Raw genomic sequence first — 19,269 nt, 5'->3', positions numbered from 1 at the left:
TGGTGGACGTCTCAAATTAATGAATGTGGTCGCTTAATAGAGGAATACAGTCAATAAATAATATTTTTCTTTGAAGCATACTATCTATTTTCCAGACTATACCTCGTCACTTTCTATTATTTTCCCGTACCGATCTTATATTTATGACATAATTAATCCATTTTCTTTTACGCGAGTGTCTGATAGAGCAGCCCTTCCCTTAATTTAAAACTGAATTAAAAAAAAAAAAAAAACTTACGCTTATAGTCCCTAAATTGTTGTTGCGCGACCGCCAATAATTACTCGTGCCCAGGCCTTTGGCCGGCACGAGTCTTTTAAGACTCGTGCATTTTAAAAAATGCTGCTTGTTTTTTCGTCGTTATCGGCGTCGAGCTACAATCTTTTACAAAACTAATGGGACACTTTCCCTCCCCCTTCCTCAATGTTGGAGGGCAAATGATCACCTTGCTACTGCTTGTGTTTTGAGCTGAAAAATCGCCTCTAACGAATATTAATCGGGGGGAGAGGGTTGGCGGTTGTTCGTATGGGAAGTGTCCAACTTACTTTTGTTGAGGATTGTCTGAGCAAGTGATTGACAGGTCCTGGAACAGGAAACACTATCGTTGTAACGCAACGACGATACAACTATGCGAACGTCAGAAATACCTGTACAGGACCCGAAATGATCCCAGGACCCGAAACGATCCCAGGACCCGAAATGATCCCCAAAAGTACCCCAAATGATCCTGGGACCCGAAACGATACCGAGGAGTCCCCGAAATTAACCCCAAGGAATTGCGGTAATGAACAAAGGGAAAGCAGAAGAAATACTTGCAATTCTTGAAGCATAATTAAGGGTTAACAGCGACTCAATTTCTAAACAACGTGACTTAAAAATATTAAATTCCAATTTAATACTTCTATTTATTACATTGCCCGGCGTTAAACACATAAACAGAGTCCAAAACAAATACACAACTTTCAATTGCTACTGAAAGGAATACAGCATAAACATAGCACAGCTTTGCTCAGATCAACCAAACTCTCGACCTTCCATCACACTCTAAACATTTTGCGGTTCCGACACATGACTCTCATTTCCGGTAAACATCACCCCTAAAAATTAATATTCATTTGACAACCAAACATGTATTTCACCACGAAATTCTTGTTTACACGAGCGAATATTTACCGACACATTATATTTAGGCAGCCGGTTTGGCCGAGAAGATGGAACGACAAAAGCACACTGAGTAATACACTCGAACAACCAACCCATCTACTACCGATGCAAAATATTAAGAGGATGTGGCATTTGTTGAAAGCAATATTATGTGAGTTTTGAATTTCCTCATGTAGTCGTGCGTACACCCCGGCATGATCTCATGATAGGATAGGTCTTTCATTCACCGAATAAAAACATGCAAAAAAATAACCTTAACCCATTTCGCTTCCTATGAAAATCAGCATGTCCTATCCTTTCTTTTTGGCTTTTTATGTAAAAATGATTTATCCACACCGTGTTCTTCAAATTACTATCACAGGAATTGTTAGTTGACCCCAATTTCTGAGTCAACCACTGTATTTCCCCCGCAGTCGTATATTAATATCTTAATACTATAGTTTTAGTTAATGTAAATTTGCTTTTAATAACATAAATAAAGCTAAATGTTTCAAATGTTTTTAAAACTGAAAGCCAATCCTTACACATTCCTTTTGTTGTCCATTACAGCAATTCCTTGGGGTTCATTCCGGGGACTCTTGGGGATCGTTTCGGGTCTCGGGATCAGTTGGGGAACTTTTGGGGATCGTTTCGGGTCTTGGGATCGTTTCGGGTCCTGGGATCATTTCGGGTCCTGTACATACCGCCTATGAAGAATTTATTACGTGAGAGAATTTTAACTACAAATTTAGTCACGCATGCTTGTCTCGGGGAGAAGGTCAATTCAATAAATTCATCTGTTTTACAATAGTTTTGCTAAATATCTGACACTTTGACACACATTCATGCTTGAAGAGTTCAAGAAAAGTGTATGCAATGCTTTTTCTGTGGAGCATACGCTAAAATCGACTGCTACAGACTACGTCTTCTGTTCTTGCTTATGTGGCTCAACAATTAACACCAACGGTTAACCATTTTAAAATTGTTTAAAAAATGTCTTAAGAAAGAATTTGGAATTCTAAAATAATACAGTATTAACTTGAGATTCAAGCTCATAAATTGATACTAGTTTTGTTTGAATGAGGGTTTGCATTTTGGAGAGAGAGCTCATGGTAGACGGTTGACCGTCGTTTTACTAAGATAAAAAGGAAGTTCATTTTTATATAAACGGTCTACCACGGTCGACCGTTGGAAAAAGCCTTAATATATATTTCAAATCATTTGTAAGCTTCATAAACCTAAATAGCTTTGTGATGGTAATAGAATAGACGAATAATTGAAGAAATCCGGCTACCATGAATGGAAATAATATTTTTCTAAAAATGGTAGACCCTACACGGTCCACACCCGCTTTTTTGCACCGCCATGCTAAATGTATAAACACTTGTTGTGATGTACATTAAAAATGAAATGAGACGAGGCTCTCATGTTTTCTACAGCAGATTAACCTCCTATTTATCGCTTTCTTTAGTCGATTTGTTATTTATTGTTTAATTGGGAAATACTCATTAGGCGATGATCTTTTTAGTCTCAGATATGCCTGTATTTATTACCTAAATTGACCATAAAAGCGGTGTTTTTCGGCTAAATACTCCGAGGGATGGCTGCTTTTGCAAATGGAGACAATCGACACGATATATAGACAGTCTCTTTGGCAACATCATATAAATATTATAGTTTACAAAATTATAGTCTGCAAATATCCTAGCGCACCTTCATTTAATTCAAAATTAATTGAAGAAAATATTCCAAATAGCGCATAGATATACCAAAAGTATTCTCTGGGGACGTCAACATCTTTACTTCAAGCTCGAATAATTAATAGATTGAAAAACTTTAATTAGGGTATGCGAATAAAGAGAAAACATTTTAAGAAATTGATGATAAGCGTGACAAATTCCAATCATTCAACTTCTGGGACAATCTTTTACAAAACCAATGGGACACTTTTCCTCCCCCTTCCTCAATGTTGGAGGGCAAATGATCACCTTGCTACTGCTTGTGTTTTGAGCTGAAAAATAGCCTCTAACGAATATTAATCGGGGGGAGAGGGTTGGCGGTTGTTCGTATGGGAAGTGTCCCACTTACTTTTGTCGAGGATTGTAGCAGGCAAACGTAGACAGGCGTTCCTCGCGCAGTCGAGAGGGAATTGGTCACAATGACTTGGGCTACCTGTGTTTAGTCCAGCGGTATCGCGCGCCGATAAATCGACTTTGCAGGAGTTGGACCATTCTCTGGTTGTTTCTGGCGTTTTTACTGCCCATGTTTATCGCCGAAGGTTACATAAAGCTCAAGAATACCCCTTCCATTCATAAGGGAGCTCTCCTAGGAGATAAAAACGAACAGACCAGCATTAATCTGGTCGCTACCCCTTACATTCGTGAGGGAGCTGTCCTAGCAGCAAGAAACGAAGAGACCAGCATTAATCTGGTCGCCACCCCTTCCATTCGTGAGGGAGCTGTCCCAGGATCGGCTGTTCGAGTAGCAGCCAATAACGATCAAATGTCCACTGGAGGTATATACAGCCTGCTCATCCAAGTGGATATTTATTGCCATTTTTTGCTGATTATCTTCCTTGCCTTTCTAACTATATCATGAAAAATCATGAATAAATATAATGATTAAACAAACTGCTATATTATTATTTAAAAAGCAGCTATTAACAAACTATTATTAAGTTTACAAGCAGCTTATGTCTTTTTTCTTGATTATTATATGATTATATTTAGCTTGTTTTTTTTTTCTACATCCACGTAGTGGAAACCCTTTGTGGATTAAAACGTATAAATAAATGAATCTTAAATCTGACAAGGTTGCATATCCATCACATTTTGTGGCTGGTTTAAGCTTTAACCATGTTTATCAGATAAAGAACCCGACTGGATCAAAGCTTAGATGGAAATTGGTGGTTTTGAGGGAGGAAACTGATGGAGAACCCGGAGAAAAACCCTCAGGCAAGAATCAACAAACTCGACTCACATCGGAACCGGGATTCGAACCCGGAACCCAGTGGTGAGAGGCACAGGCACTACAGAGCGACCGGGAAACCTATGGTGAGAGGCACAGGCACTACAGAGCGACCGGGAAACCTGTGGTGAGAGGCACAGGCACTACAGAGCGACGCTCTGCCAACTGCGCCACCTAGGCTTCTCAAGACCCATGTTTTTCATCATTTATCAAGAGCACCCAACGACCATTTTCGGTCAAATATCTGTTCGGAAGCAAGGTCACCTACGGATTTCGGGGTCGGCCTTGAAATGTCTATTTTTTTCGGAATTTGCATTTCTTTAGATCACATATGTTTCTCGGGAAAAGAGCTGGATCACCTTATGTTTTTCGGAGTTGCTTTTGTTTGCACCATCACCATTTTCGGGAGATTTTTACGTCCGACATGCTTTAAAAAATGGAACCCTAGTATTTTCGGGAGCGAGTATACAAGGGACATTCCTAGAAATTTCGCTTAAGGATCTAAAAATCGCTAGGAGTTTCGGATGCCTCGGGATGAGTAACTAGATTTTTCGGATGGCTATAATTTCGCCTAGCAAATCCGAACAGATAAAAACTATCTAGGAAAGCTCCATATTGTATGAAAATGACTGCAAATGAATAAAAACAGTATCTTAATTCATTTTAGGCCGTTTGAGAAATTTTCGCCGTTGGGGCCCTTGATTTATATACTGTGCTTAGCTTTGCCTCAGGAGCAGCATCCATGAATAAATCGATATAGTAAGCTGGTTACCTGCACAGATGGGCTTTGTAAGTCAATAGCCTTCGTTTTGAAAAGAATTTCAAAAGCTACCGGCTAGCGTCATAAGGTAAGCAAGCATGGGTAGAGAATGTCCATCTAATAGTCCTTTCATTGAATAAAAAGTTTTGAAGAAAACCTCCTCGATTGAGCGAAGTTTGCACGCTATTATTAAACACAACGATGAAGCAACTCTACAAATAAAGCAAAGGGAATATACTTTCAATGAGAATAGATAATGGCAATGAACTGTCCTTGAAGCGAGTGTCAGTCTTATCCAAGATGGCCGCAGGGTAGAAGGTCAGCGGTCTAACAGAGTACTAGTGCCAGGCCTTTAGAGTTTCGTGGTATCATAAAGTGCGTGGTATCTAAGTCTAACTAAAAATGACCAGGGAGGTTGTCCAAGAGCTAGAATTCCGTTTTTGTAATGTAAAATGTTTTTTTTTTTGGCTCCGACGAAGGGCTAACGCTCGAAACGTCAACTACTCTGTTTCAAAGAGACGTTAGACATTTCAACTTTTTCAACCTTGTGTTGATAGCTCGACTACACCACGCCCTAATACGCAGACCATCTAGCTCTTCTACAGCTAGTCTGTAGTCTTTCTAGATAGACCAGCGTTTTATACACACGTATATAAAGTACTTGCGACAATCGAAAATGTGCCAATTGAATATTATTTGCTCATTTGTTTGCTTCTTCACAAAATGGTAAATAGAAAATGATTGTAGGTGTCATTTGAGTGTGTTTTTTGGTGTTCTAGGCCTAGCCCCGGTTTTACCATACAGCCCATATACTTAAATATCTTTTAAAGTTTAAATTTTATTATCATGATCTTGTGAGCTACGAGCGAGATTTTTCTTTTAATATTTTAGCTCAACAACCTCGTCCGAAAGAGACTATCAAATCCTTCCCGACAACCCCCAGGAAATCAATAAGGTCAGCCTTTTCTGGAAAACAATTAAAAAAATAACTAACAAGGCCGAAAAATATCTTAGGGCGTTATTAAATCGAATAAAGAAGACTTCATGGAATTGGTTTGAATTACTGATTTGGTAAAAATAAACAATTAAACAACAAATATGTGTTTGACTTTGTGTTGTCGACTTTACTGTAAAACTGGATATACAAGGCCATTATTGTTTTAAAGGACATAAAGGTATAACTCATTGTCGGCTTCAATTTAGAAACTCAAAGCGGCGAGCGACTACCTTCAGTCAGGGCCGTGGGTGTCAATTATACGAATGACTTCTACTTCCTAATCTATATTGCTCGGTTATTAAGGCGCGCATTTTCTTCCACAAAGAGAAGTCGACATTGTCCATCTTTGACTCGTACCGCTTGTACTGAATGCCGAAGTCTGATTCAAGTAAACAATAATTATAATAATAAAACGCGTGGTATATAAAGGCATGTATGAGCATTTTAATAGATCCACTTGGTGGACTTCTACTTATGCTAGTTATATAAAAACACATTACGAGCATTAGATGGCAGATTCAAGGGCGACTACTCCAAGTAAAAGCCTCGCAGGTAGATTATTCCTCTTAATTTATCTACCTTTTCTGAACAGAGAAGAGTATACAATTGTCTCTAGATCGATGCAGGTAATAATATATAATATATATTAGTATAAATCCACTCACATACTATCACGAATCTCGCAATTTGATCGGCTCCCGTACTCACTATCTATTGAGTCATAGAAAGTGAGTAGCGAAATAGCCGGCGAAAAAGCCACTTGAAGCGAAAGAGACGAAAAACTTTGGTTGAAATTCAAAAATTTGGTTCACAATCTTGTCTAGTAAATGTGTTTTCCATCCTTACAAAAGGACACTAAAAGTAACGAAGACTGCAGGTTTTTGGAGCTAAAGTTTTCAATTTTTGTTATCTGCACCCGCTGCAAACACCGGTTGCATGCGCACGCACTAGAAAACACGCCATTTCAAACAAGAGCGCGCTGTTTTGATTGTGTAAAATTCTGTTGTTTGTGTTATTTATTACCGATAATTATTATTAAAAGCGTTATTTATTTGAAGGTAGTATGTGAGTGGATCGTTTTCTATGAGTCAAATAGTCAACTCGGTGCTACGAGCCTCGTTGACTATTTATTGGCTCATAGAAAACTCAAACTCGTAGTCTAATTGTTAAATATATAATATATAATATATAATATATAATATATAATATATAATATATAATATATAATATATAATATATAATATATAATATATAATATATAATATATAATATATAATATATAATATATAATATATAATATATAATATATAATATATAATATATAATATATAATATATAATATATAATATATAATATATAATATATAATATATAATATATAATATATAATAATCAGAATGGATGCGTAAAAACTTTTACAAGGCCTTAGCAAAGTTAGTGCCACAATTGGTATCTTCACCTTAAATACTTTGAAAACCAATAGTGAGTCTGCCAAGTAGTGTGTTGTTAACTGCAGTACTGTTACAGCCAAAATCTTAACGGGCTTTCAGCTTTTTTCAGTCTCGAAAAGGGATTCTAAAGTCTTCCGTGGGCCACGACTAATAAAAAATGTGATTAGAGGAAAGCTATTAGTTATAGGGTCTATTGTAGGAGAGATGAATGCTATTAATTAAAGGGGTAGTGTCATGGTTTTTTTTGAAAACCACAAGCAACTCCTGGGACTGTGACTTCCTTCCCTTAAAGAATGTCGATCAACAATACCTTTGTTATTTTTTCTATAGTTGAAAATGCAACACGGTTTAATCGCAAATATATTTAAAAAAAAAAACAATGTACAAATGAAGTTTGATACGTTATTGACAATGTTTCATTGGAAAAAAAAAATTGGTTACTCGCTTGAATTAGCCGATGAAAATGGATTCTGAAAATGGTTTATCCTGGTGCAGACAAGTTGCGTCGTATCTCCTAGTTACCTGATAACAAAAGTCATGCGTTTGACCCCTATAAGACTAGCAAAAATGATCTTATATATACATCATTCTTTTAACTGCAAATAGAGCTAATCAACACCAGCGCTGCAGGTGCTGCCTCGCTTGGTTGACTACAAGACTAAAGCCATTCTACAGGTAAGACAACGAATCAGGTTTTTATCCACCACAACATTTATTGGAGACTAGCAATTGGATAAACGCTGACCACATTGATGGTACATTACAAAGGGAGCTCAATGTCTACATAAATCTGACCTGGCCATATCACACTATGGCGCCAGGAAAATGTTTGCGAATTGCTTCGTTATCTAGCATTACCAGCTAAGACGGACCGTCGGATTTTTGTGCCCTATGTGAACTGTTCTGTTTGATTTCAAGTAGATTTGGAATGTTTTCTAAAACTGTAAAGAAATTTTAAAATCTGAATATCTCACAGTGGCATACAAACATAATTTCATGCCTCTGCCGTTTGATTGACGGAAGCAAAAAAACAGGCTGACATTAGGAAAAGTAAAGTGAGAGTTCACAGGATGATGAAAATAGTAGCCTACTTGTAGGCTTTGATAGTTTTTCCGGCACGAAAACCCCGAAAACACGAAGTTCGCATACCACGATGGCGGCCGTGGTATGCGAACTTCGTGTTTTCGGGGTTTTCGTGCCGGAAAAACTATCAAAGCCAACAAGTAGGCTATGAAAATCGTAGTCAAAGCATTTGTTTCTCATTTTGTGTCTGGGAATAATTTTAGTTAGCGGAAAGCACAAATGCGCCACAGTAGCCAATCACATCTCGCATCGGAATCCTGCTATCCGATAAACTAATCAATGATAAGAAAAGTTTGTGATACACAATTGGTTTTCTGACCATATGTCAGATAATGCAGCCAACTAAAATATGTTTTTCGTGAAAAGGCATGGCATAATTGGGCTCCTTTTAGCTCGTGTTTTAAGATAATGACTCAAGAAAGGACGGAGTTCTTCGTCTTGTTATTCCACGATAAAATCGGTTGATGAGGAGCATTGCAATCGTCGGATATCGTGCTTGTCGTTTAACCTGTTTACCTTCTGCCTTTACAGATTGTCGCATAACTCGCGTCAAGTCACTTGAAAGCCATTCGCCGTCAGATCATCTCGGGTCGATAGCGCTATCACCAACATCGACGGCTATGTTGCATACATTTCAGCGCTTGAAAGTGAATATCTTTCTCTGGAAACTGAATGTAATCTTCGCTGTTTTATCGAAATCTCGAAGGGGAAAGCTCTTTTATTGACGGTAACGTAGAAATATAATCTGTTTCTTTTTCTTAGTTTAGATAATTTTTCATATGCTTCTCTTTAAACAGACGAATTCGTTATGAAAATAATGAATGTAATTTGAGCCTCAATAGCTTTGCACTTTTTTCACTTTTTCCATCGTGCTTTCATTGATTCTAAATGCTTCAAAAACGTGTTCTGAAGGTAAGTGAAAGTATGTAAAATTAAATTTTCACAAATCAAATTTTAAATCAGATAAAAGGCAAAAATAATTTTAAAAGTTCTCTCCGTTGAATTGAAATGCAAATAACACGATTTGAGAAAAAGCATTGAATAAAAAGTAAAAGGTAGCAATGATGCGAAAATTCGTTCAAAAAAAAGAAGAGTGGTTTTATTTCATCGCTGATTAGCTTTCTTCCAGAAAAGAGCAATGGAAAAGGTGCATTTCAAGCATTCTAAACGAACGAGCACCCAATTACTGACAGACATCTGAATAGAAGCTGCAAGTCATAATCATTATCATAATATAATTACTATCTTTCTTCATAAGAACTTCAGATTTTCAGTTGAGGCTAGGCCGTTATTATTTTTGGGACATTTTAAGGCTGAATAGCCTCTTTATAAATACAGAGCCATGGAATTATGTTTGTATATACGAATATAATACCCAATGAATTATTAGGAAGGGGATTACACTACTAATAATCAACTTGATCATTAGTGTAATCATTAGTGTAATCAAACTGTGCTCATACTAACAACATTATTGCTACTTCTAGCAATAATAAGGTTGTTACTATGAGCACAATTAATTTTGATTTTCCAATAATAAGGTTGTTACTATGAGCACTATTAATTTTGATTCTCCATTTTAGAACGTATCAGGACTTAAAAAGAAAAAAAAAGTTTTTTGCTATCGAGCCTTGGCATGTTCCTTAAATTTGGTGGAATCTCAGCCTGATAAAGGTTCTTATTAAAAAAAAGAGTGTAGTATAATAGACACAAAACTAGTTTTGGGGGGAATCACTTGTTTTTATAATATTGTCACTTACAATCAAATCATTTAACTGATCATTTGGTAATTCATCAAATACATAACATAATACTTTTAATTGTAAGTCATTATTATTTCGATGGAGTCTGTGTAGATATATCGTTGATTCTCTGCCCTTAACCAGTTCGGAGTGCCATTAGAATAAATGGCAGGACGGATTTTTTTTTCCTGGCCTAATAGCAGTCGGGGAGAAAAGACATATTCAGTTACTTCGACTTTTTGGCTCCAACAGAGTCAAATTTCTATTCTTGAAGGCAGTCTCGATCGATAAAATTAATAGCCTTTAGGTCAATTTAGGATATCTATACGCAGATAAAATACCTAGCATTTTCGCTCATAACAACACCCGGTGATCAGGTGTCAATTAAAAAAAAAAAAAAAAACGAGTAGATATCCCATGTCTAAAGTGCATCCTCAAGCACATCTGCTAAAATGCTTAATCGTGAAATCGTTATCTATTTTTATGATCTTGCCTATATAGCATATGAGTATTTTTTTTTATCTTTGATAATGATATTTTGATAATCGCTGCTCCTCGTTAGCACAAATAAGAACCAAAGAACGCAACTGCTTATTACTTTCTTGAGCTTGTGTTTCACACCGATTCTAACTTGTGTTGCGCCCGTGTTTAAACGATTATCACTTTTGTTGCGCTGGTGTTTTACCATGTCTCACTTGTGTTGCGCTCGTGTTTAACCAGGTCTCACCGTGTTGCGCCCGTGTTTGACCGATTCTCACTTGTGTTGCGCTGGTGATTGTCTAAGACTCATGATGCACTCGTGTTTAACCAGGTCTCACTGTGTTGCGCCCGAGTTTGACCGATTCTCACTTGTGTTGCGCTGTTGTTTTACCATGTCTCACTTGTGTTGCGTTCTTGTTTGACCGATTCTCACTTATGCTGCGCTCGTGTTTGATCAAGTCTTACTTGTGTTGCGTTCTTGTTGACGCCACTTGTGTCCAGCTTCTGATTTAACAGGACGGGTGGTTACAAAGTGCGTCGTTTGAATGTGTTAGAGACAGAGCTCGCTGGAGGAGCGAAAATACATCCAGTCAAACACTAATAAGAAATGATTGTTAAACATTTTTTTGGACATACTTTTGGGTGAAACATTCCTATAGCTCGTTGTTCAACCTAGCTTATTCTCACCGGATTGATTAGTTTATTATCCTCTCTGAAATCCTATTAGCATGTGATTAATTTATAGAATAGTGCCGCCCACTGACGAGCTGGGTCGTTAGGGAGGACCCATACAATGCCATGCTAACAGGTCTGCAATAAAGGGTGGGCGGGTGGGTCAATATTTACTACACACATAGACCATCACCAATGCGCCAGCCACTCACATCATGCCAGCCACCTGTTAATTGTTGTCAGGGGTGAACTAGCTCAAAGTGCACAATACGGTTGCTGGTTCACAGTAGCGTTTATTGTAAAGACAAGCTCTTTTTATCGAGCAGGGAGGTATTCAAGCTCGTTCTAGGAGGTAACGATCAGACGATTCTCAGAAGGCGAGGCTGATAGAAGGGAATCCTTACTAGACCTCTTCCTTGACTAGGGATTGTCTTCACGAAGCCAACATAACTTACTCGATAGCCTCCGCAGCAAGCTGTCGTTATTACAAGTGCCTATGTTTTACAGTGAACTCCTATTTATACTGACTAATTAATAATTCGGTACTAACTGGTTTGACTGCTCTAAGAGAGGTGATGCAAGAATTGCAAATAAATGTTGATCTAAGGAAACAGAACAATTTCACAATTGAGGATAACTATAGTAAGAATCCGTTGATGATAGAATAACAATCAATTGACTAGAAATAATGATTATATAAAATATTACAGAATAATGAGGCTGAGGGATTCGTTTGGCTTGTTCGAAATGTCTGTAAAGTAAATGTTATCTAAGGTAAACGCTAAACTGGTTTTGGCATAGGTCACACTGCGCATGACCTGTATGACTAGCAGGTGCATACTTAGTATTCAGAATGAAAGGTGAAAAGGTGATAAAAGGTCAATATTGAGATCCGGTGAGCAAACTAAGATTTCTAGAATATTTATTTATGAGAATGTTGTAGAATAGTCGCACAACATAAGCTTCACTCTTTTACTCTTAGTTGAGAAAGAATGTATTTTCATAAGTAAGTTCATTGTTATATACAAGGGCATACAACGAGCGAGCCCTCCTTCTCGAAACACGTTAAAATGACATAATTCGTTCTTTGAATATATTCTGATGCCGAAAATATCCATTTTAAAAGTTGCTGGGAAAAAATATATGTTGGCCTATTTCCCAGAAGCGACCGTTGCTTTTTTCCTAGACAGCATTGGTTAGGTTTGTTTTTCCCAGCCATCAACAACTAGTTCGACTCCACAAATTTGCCAGCAGAACCATTCGGGACAATTTTTTTCCCCTGCAATCGAGGGGTCCAACATCTTCCCAGCTAGCAAAAAACAAACAAACAAACAACAACAACAACAACAAAAAAAAAAACGGGCCGTAAAACATATTTTCTTTTTTAAAAGATATTTTGCGGAACAGATCCGTTTTGTGCCCTTGTCTTATAGACATTTGGAATGCTAATACATTATTCATATGGTTGAATAGCATGCCGTATTGCTCATTTGCTTCTCCTCTTTGCATATGAAGAAACAGTTGCAGTTTTAGGGGTCTGGTACCGATATGAATGTTCGTTTCTTTTCAGAGGCTTTCTTCATTGACTAAAGATGGTCACAGCCACTGTTTTTGTATTCTGAATACAATTCACAAAGTTTGCGAAGCACCTGCGGTACGGCAGCCCTAAAAATGACAAGAATCGTGCAGGTTTTCCAAATAAGGAATATAATTAGTTTCCTTATATGGAAGTGACCGCGTTTGGCAAAAACGACAACTTTTGGCACAATTTTCTTGATATACGTGCGTTGGTCCCATCTGTAGCTCCTAGCACACTATACCACTACGAGATAAACTTCATCCTCTTCACGTCTCCTTCCTTGCGTCTTCGCAGTGTCCAGGGCGTCTTCGCAGTGTCCAGGTGACTTTAGACTTTGTTTCTTCTCGTTTCCTTCGATGTGTTGAATTAATTAATTTTCTTATAATTTTATTGCCTGTAAGGCGACGATTTGGGACCTTGCAGAATTTTCTTTAAATTTTACGTGGGCCGACTAATTTGGGACTTGGGACCTCGCAAAATTTGCATTAAATATAAAGTTTGGCGACTAGTTTGGGACTTGGCCATTAAATTTCTTGTAATTTTATTGCATGCAGGGCGATGGTTTGGGACCTTTCAAACATTTTCATTGAATTTTGTGTTGACTGGGTTGGTACCTCGCCATTATTTTTTTTATATTTTCACTGCATGCATGGCGATGGATGGGACCTCGCAAACATTTTTAAGATTTTTGGCGATTGGTTTAGGACTTCGCCATTAATTTTCTTGTATAACTTTATTCAATGCAGGCTACAAGCAGCGACAAAACTGTTGAAAATTTTAACGCCTAAAATGCAGTTTCAGAAGAAAATCAAAATTATGTAGCATAGACTTTGATATCGTCCCCTCCCACCCCCCCCCCCCTCCCCCAAATCAATGTTGGATTCTTTAACTAACGCCCTAGACAGCAACTTTGAATGGGGAAGAGGGGGATATGAGTAATAAAAAGTTCCCACATTGTAAATTATTTGAGTACGACTACTTTTTATCATTTTCAACAGGTTTTGTCGCTGATTGGGCCATGGCGTAAAGAAATGATTTTCAGAAGTGGTGTCTCTGGTCAAATAGGGAATAAATTTTGTTTTCGCGAAAGTGTTTTTTTAATCAATGTATTCGGCCTTTGGCCTCGCCTGATTCAACTTTTCTAGAAATTGATATTCTGGCTATCACTAAGAGCTCATCCACAAATAATTCTTGATTATAACATCGCTTATATTAAAGCTACAGAGAAATATTCAAGCCCTTTAAGGATTTTTTTAATTAAACATCCTAAACAGTCGTTTGCCGAATACGAAAAATGAATTTGTTTTGGTTGGTGTTTTTGGAATGCTTACTAATTTTTGGTCGACTCTCTCAGGGACACCACTTATACGCGAAAAGCTTCTAGTGTCATTTGTTCTGAATATTTTTGGGAGGTTCAGTGTTTAATCGAGATCTATCCAAATTTAGTATAAATCCACTCACATACTATCACGAATCTCGCAATTTGACTCCCGCAAATTGACTCCCGTACTCACTATCTATTAAGCCATAGATTAGCGAAAAAGCCTTTTTTTTTGCGCCAACAGCGGTTATTTATTACTGAGAATTTTTAAAAATAGTAGTTTTTTTCGAAGTCAGTGTGAGAGTGGATTTATACTAATACAATTAGACATTTACTTGTTCTCGTTTTCTATGCGCCACTTTTTATTGACTCATAGAAAACTCGAATGAATAAAGGTTAAGCTATGCATCATTGATGAAATTTCGAGTATTTGGTTGAGCACTATGATCTCGGAAAAGCACAAGCGTCGGTATATTGCTTGAGTATCTCAAAAGTCGGCGAGATAACTTGAAATAGAAAATTTAGATAAGATAGCTGGGTAGGGATTGTCATGCGGTGAGAGTGCCGAGGCTGTATAAGTAAAATTGCTTAATTATAACGAGGAAGTAACAACGTTTCAAAAAGGCCGTGACAGCGATTAGGATAAGATGAGAAAGCAAATGAAGGAACAATTTAACAAAGGATGTGATAAAAAGGATAAAATAAAATCCAACAAGTTTAGATGTTTAGGTAGCCCTGATCCTTTCGTACTTGGATCCGGTGGGACATCGGCATCTAGGGTTTTAATAAATTAAAATGGGTTATTTGAAAAAAAGTTTTTTTTAGAAAAAAATGTTATCATTAGTTGTAATTTGCTTATCATCGTCGTGATGGCTTAATTTGAAAATGTCACATAGCTTGAGTGAACAAATCATCAAAGATGGGTAGTGGTGGCAGGCGTATCCCCCTCTCCCCCCCCCCCCCCCCCCCCGCATATCAGTCAATCTTGTTTTAAAAACTGTCGTTTTCCTAGCTCGTTCGGTCATTTCCCTATAACACATTACATACTATATTTGGGAGTCCGCTTCAATCATTTTTCGCCTTTATATCGCTCTAGAGCTTTGTCGAGAATTTCCACGTAGACTTGCAGGAATTCGTGTTTACTACGATTTTTCTGGCAGCCATCTTGGAAATGGAGCTTAGTCCCTAACAGGTCTTACGCGCGCTCACCCCAGGCTCTTTTAGTCCATTAAGAAAAAAAGACAGCCATTGATTGATATAGGTTAGGGGGAAGAAGAGGGGGACTGGGACTATTAGCTGGATTAGTAATTAAAAAAAATATTTTTTTCTCTAAAACGATCTTAAGTACAGTATCCTATCCCCCGTTTCCTAAAAAGTGTGAATGGTAGACTTCAGTCCGCAGTAAGACAAAAGAAATGAAAAAAAAAAAAAAAAAAACACTCATCGGATTCTTTTTTATGCCGATACTATTTTGGACCGAAATCAATATAATCTTTGTTACGGTGGATGCGTGAACGGTAAGCTTATTCAACACATGGACGCACGTTCTATGCAGGCACGAGCAAGGATTGGTCGAAAGGGGGTGAGTTGTCAGAGATACCATAGGTGAAAATGATAATTTTCGACGGTCCTTCAATATGAAATAACAAACTTTTTGGCGGGCATGGGTGTCTAGAGGGGTGGGGGAGGGGGGGGGGGCGGATTCGACCATGTGAAGAGATGAGTTTGACTTAGGTTCACCCCTTTGTTGGTAGTTATTTAGAATATAAGTTTCTAGATAGTTCTAGTGACTTTCACCAGAGCTAAAACTGCCGATTTGAACAATTGGTTACCGTAGTTTTAACTTGCTTATGTGACGAGAAGAGCTTGACTCCGGTTGACTCCTTCGTTGGTAGATATCTGGATCGAAAAGGTTTCCTAGGTGGTTCTAGTTTTGAACTTGTTTGATTTTTGGTCAGTGAATTAGTTCTCTGGACACCACCCTAGGTGCTTCTCTAGACACTTTCCTGCACTGACACTTTCCTGCACTTGCTATGCAAACGTGATGACACTTTCCGTGAGAATATGCCTGATAGACATGACGGGAAAACATGACGTGACGCTTTAAATAAGCCCATTTCACATCGAATAAGGCGGAGAATTTCTCTGAGTACTTAGTAACTTATAACAAACAAAATATCAAGTGCGACTTTTTCTAAACTGATGCGACTTTTTGTAGTGTCATTTAAATTTGAGCTTTTCGTCCCTGAGCTGATACACAGGGCAATGATGATCAAGGAAAACTTATCTTAAAAAGCCAAAATCTGGTTATGTGCACTTCATCCTCACGTTATTTTTGTTTTAAAAATTAGTCCGTAATACAAGGAACCTATAGCCACTGAAGAAATTGTGTCTACTCTCTCTATCTGGAATTGCGCGTTTTCCAGGTTTTTCCGTCATGTCTGCCTGATATGAAGCATAGTCTTTACCAAAAATAGTTCTGAGATCTGCTATCTTGGGCGAGCAAAAGTCTCACGAAAACAAGGAATTTGTACGTGTCCTGTGCGCGTCTAGACACGCCCTTGCGCCTGCTACGCAAGCAAAAGACACTTTGGATGAGGTTTATCTGTAAGAAATGGGACATAAACGCCACCAAAAATAGTTCTGAGATCTGCTGGCTTGGGCGAACAAAAGTCTCACGAAAACGAGAAGTTTCTACGCGTTCTGTGCGAGTCTGCCCCTACCAGCTATTCACGCGAAAGACACTTTGCGTGAGGACTCTTTCTGAAATGGGACGCATAAACTCCACCAAAAACAGTTCTGGGATCAGTGAGCTCCGACGAACAAAAGTCGCACGTTCACGGTCTCTACGCGTCCTGTTCAAAGGCGGTGTTTGCCTGTCCATTATGAACGTGTTCAATGAGAACTCTAATGATAAGTCTTCTGTGATGATGCACTTACTGTGCATTGGCGGCGTTTGTCTTAACTCCAATCCATTATGAACTTATCTAATGACAGCCTTTTTATAGGATCCGAGACCTATAGAAATGATGATCAATTTTCTATTGGTTTAGCTTTGTTTAACAAGCTTCCGGTATTCTTAGGTACTGTAAAAAGCGAACTTCATTTGAGGATTTATTATGTGATGTTCGATGGCAAAGTCTGCTGGGGAACATAGTGGGCCTGCTATAGAACTGGGTAAGTGTTAATGCAAGGAAAACGTTTGCGATGGGCTAATATAAAAGGGTGTAATTGTCATTATCATCATAAATATCATCATATCATACACCTTCTGGTTCACGAACACGACTATTTGGTCTGTTTGTATTTAATCATGTGTATCATCATAATATATAATCCTAATCGTTTTAGATAACAAGCCCAACAATTTGTTACATTTTTTGTTCAGAATAGAAAAATAGATTTTGCTATTATCGTAGTCGTATGAAGACTTAACAGCTAAGAATTTTGAGGTCCATTTCTAGCGTTTTAAGTTAGGGGTTAACTTTTTTGAAAGGGTCATTTTGAATCATTCATCACAATTTGTATCTAATGCTAATGAGAAAAACCTAGAGGAAATTATACACAAGTCATTATCAATGAGAGGTGTACGTTGTCGCCCCTCTTCTTCGGGAGACACTATGCTACATGTCTCATCGCTTTTTTGCCATGTTACATAACTTGCTTTATTCTCTTCTTAAAGATAGGACGAAATAATCACACATGTTTTCCCTATAACTGTGCTAGTCTTACTCAACTGTATGTGGACATCTTCAGAATGCTTATGAATTGATGATTAGTTTTCGAAAACAAATCCATTAGAGGTCTTTTCAATCTCCCATTTCCTGATGGCCTATTGTTAATTACTAATCCAGTGAATAGCAAACAATCAACAAATGGCGTTCTTAGTGAGATCAAAGACAACTCTCCGATGAAAATATTAGTTGGGAGCATCCCCTTGCTTGAACTTAAAACTTTTCCTGCTTTTTAAAGCAAGCCGGCAGATATGCCGACTTAGTGGCGATGGGTTGGCTTCGCTAGGCAATGCACACAATATACCCTGAGCAGTAGATTCTCCAAATTGCACTTACGTTATTTTTTTTCTGAGTTTGCTTGCTCTTATTGGACATTCTTACGCTGCGCGTGGGGTTGGGATTAGTTGATAAGCGCACAGCATGCTGGGATCACAGGCATGAACGCTCATATGGAGATCGGCAATGCATGCGCGCGCGCCTTTTTGGTACATCTGAGTGAGAAAAATACATGAATATAGGAAAGAGAGACATATTTTTTCTTTTATTTTATTCTTTAAAATTAAATTAAAAACAAAATTTATTCTTCCCTCTTTGCAGTTGTTGGCTTCTTTTCCTCGTATCTCGTTTTTTAGGTGAGTAAATTGGGCTTCTTTTGGAAGCTGTTTTTGATAAATATACATATTTTTCTCACTCAGATGTTCAAAAAATCGCGTGCCTGTTGCTTAGAAAAAAAACTTAAAGTCTTAAGATTAGGATAGTAACAACTTTAAAAAAAACCCGCTTGAAATAGATCGATATCCCCTTTAAATTCAAAATTCTATATGTTGCCAGAATATTCACTTGAAATAGATCGATTCCCAGTTAATAAAAAAATCTATATGCGACCAGAATATTCGCTCGAAATAGATCGATTCTCATTTAATAAAAAATTCTTTACACGACCAGTAAACTAATAGGGACCCCAAGCTAGCGGTTCCATAAAAGGTGGCTCGCAATGAGGAAATACTGAAACGCCTTCTAGGCCTACTTTATCTTAATATTACAGGGCCATAGCAGGGGGTGGAACACCCCTGATACGGCACTGTATTATAACCCATACTTTTTATGTGGAACTGCCTAACTATTTTGAAGTCTGTATTTTTATATATATTTCTGCTTTTAGAAATAAATTAATCCGCAATTATTTCCCCCAAGCCTCGAAAAGAGGTACATTTTCCCCATTATGTTTGAAATTTGCTGGCCCTAAACAGATTTACTCTGAGCAGGATTTGATTGAGAATTCTATATTTTGAAGGAGGTGGAGGTTGGTTGATGGGGATAAGAGCCGGTTTACTTATCCTTTT

General features: G+C 37.8%; 1 protein-coding gene and 1 long non-coding RNA gene across 5 annotated transcripts in view; one reads left to right on the top strand and one right to left on the bottom strand.

Annotated features, from left to right (window-relative positions):
- Positions 1-6,381: 6,381 nt before the first annotated feature.
- LOC5511383 (QRFP-like peptide receptor) overlaps positions 6,382-19,269 on the top strand; it is a 44,076-nt gene continuing 31,188 nt past the window's right edge. Inside the window, exons 1-3 of one of the 4 annotated variants that reach the window (XM_048722588.1) lie at positions 6,382-6,417; positions 7,922-7,990; positions 8,930-9,125. The gene's annotated coding sequence lies outside the window, so the exon portion shown is untranslated. Of the gene's footprint in view, positions 6,418-7,921; positions 7,991-8,573; positions 9,126-17,290; positions 17,370-18,523; positions 18,559-19,269 lie in introns of those variants that run through there. The other 3 variants (XM_032380677.2, XM_032380676.2, XM_032380679.2) reach the window with 3 other exon arrangements.
- LOC125560643 lies at positions 10,118-11,423 on the bottom strand. Its single transcript, XR_007306713.1, has 2 exons — positions 11,257-11,423; positions 10,118-11,186 (listed from the first exon to the last, which is right to left on the bottom strand). It is a non-coding gene; the product is annotated as an uncharacterized LOC125560643 (long non-coding RNA).

Source organism: Nematostella vectensis, chromosome 15 (genome assembly GCF_932526225.1).
Source record: "Nematostella vectensis chromosome 15, jaNemVect1.1, whole genome shotgun sequence".
Lineage (NCBI taxonomy): Eukaryota > Metazoa > Cnidaria > Anthozoa > Actiniaria > Edwardsiidae > Nematostella > Nematostella vectensis.
The sequence above is the reverse complement of the archived record's forward strand: the minus strand, read 5'-3'. Positions and strand labels throughout refer to the sequence as shown.